This window comes from Schistocerca nitens, chromosome 8 (genome assembly GCF_023898315.1).
Source record: "Schistocerca nitens isolate TAMUIC-IGC-003100 chromosome 8, iqSchNite1.1, whole genome shotgun sequence".
NCBI classification, from domain to species: Eukaryota; Metazoa; Arthropoda; class Insecta; order Orthoptera; family Acrididae; genus Schistocerca; species Schistocerca nitens.
The window spans coordinates 58,895,161-58,896,863 of NC_064621.1; the positions used below are offsets into that span (position 1 = coordinate 58,895,161).

The window sequence follows — 1,703 nt, forward strand, 5'->3', positions numbered from 1 at the left end:
TCAAAAACAGTCTTAATCGCATTTAGTATTATTACACCGCCAACCTGTTTCAACCCGACGTAGGGGTCATCTTCTAGGCGTTTACACCATTGGTCGACTGCTGGTGGTGTCACTCCTGTCTACATAACGACGGGAAACTACTACGTCGGGTTGAAATAATAAATGCGATGAAGACTGTTTTTGAATAATTGATTAATCATACTAATCGCTGCTTCATCTCCACAACCATGTTGTCCAAAAATCTCTCTGTTGTTCCTGGCCGCCGCTGACGTGTGGGCGGCAGCTTCCGCCCTGGCTGGTGAGCTGGTGCCCTGCATTGCCGAGAGCAGGCCCGTGGTAGGCCGGCAGCCGTCAGAGGCCTCAGCCATTAATGTCAGCAGCGCTCTACTTTCCTCGGCGACATGGAGCCCGCACAGCCCCTCGTTCCACCCGCATTACTGTGGCGGCACGTGAAAGTGGATGCGAGCTGGGTATGAGACGCTGCCCTGTGGCAGGAGTCAGGCGGCGGAATGTGCAGTGGCGCCAAGTCCCACTACCAATTCAGCGTTGGTGGTAGAAGGCTCGGACGGCAGGTCGAGAGGGCTGTGGCACTGAGTCCTGTCAAGGACCTAGTGCTACCGGCAGCCACAGTCCGGTCTTGAGTTCACGGCTGCTTCCACACAGATTCTCACTGCTTTTCCTAAAGACATACACTTTGCTCAAAGCCTGGGTACCAGCAGTGCAGAAGCTGTGTGTGTCAGTTTCACATAGCTGCAGACACTTTGAATGTAAAGCAGTCAGACAAAGTGTGCCACAAGGTTCTATGTTCCGTCCTTTGTTGTTTCCAATATACATTAAAGGCCTCCATTTTGCAGTGTCGCCATTGTGCAGGTGATTCAGTGGTAGGAATAACTAATACTGAGAAACTACTCCGTCTTCAGGCCACGAGTGGCCTACCGGGACCATCCGACCGCCGTGTCATCCTCGCTGGAGGATGCGGATAGGAGGGGCGTTTGGGGTCTGCACACCGCTCTCCCGGTCGTGGTGATGGTATTCTTGACCGAAGCCGCTACTATTCGGTCGAGTAGCTCCTCAATTGGCATCACGAGGCTGAGTGCACCCCGAAAAATGGCAACAGCGCATGGCGGCCTGGATGGGGTCACCCATCCAAGTGCCGACCACGCCCGACAGCGCTTAACTTCGGTGATCTCACGGGAACCGGTGTATCCACTGCGGCAAGGCCGTTGCCTTACTGATATAAAACTATAAGAACATCTATGGCAGGCGACGACAACTCAGGCGCTTCGCGAGCACCCGCCGGCATCAGCAAAAGAACCGGTGCTCTGCCTTAACGCCGGTGGGGAGGAGGGAGGCGAGGGAGGCAGAGGCAGCACTGTTGTGGCAGCGCTAGGAGAGGAACGTGCTGTGGTAGCGCTTAGGGAGGCGAGAGTCGTCTCGTTGTTTGGTGAATGTGGCATCGCAAATCAGTGCACGTCTGGCAGAGTACAGGTATTAAAACGAATAATAATAATAACAATAATACTAATGCCAATTTTTTGTAAAGACAAACAGAATAGTTTTATTGCGCTCCTTATCTTGCACTAATTTACAGCATTCTTTGTTTATCTTTGGCTTCGCACTGAAGCCTTAATTTTCCGATATTTGGAACAAGCGTTTTGGCAGTTGCAATTCGAAGTATAGCTTCCAACGAAGCATCAGACAAA

General features: G+C 52.0%; 1 pseudogene; it reads right to left on the reverse strand.

The window, feature by feature from the left end:
- Positions 1-1,108: 1,108 nt before the first annotated feature.
- Positions 1,109-1,228, reverse strand: LOC126199842 (5S ribosomal RNA; annotated as a pseudogene).
- Positions 1,229-1,703: the final 475 nt, after the last annotated feature.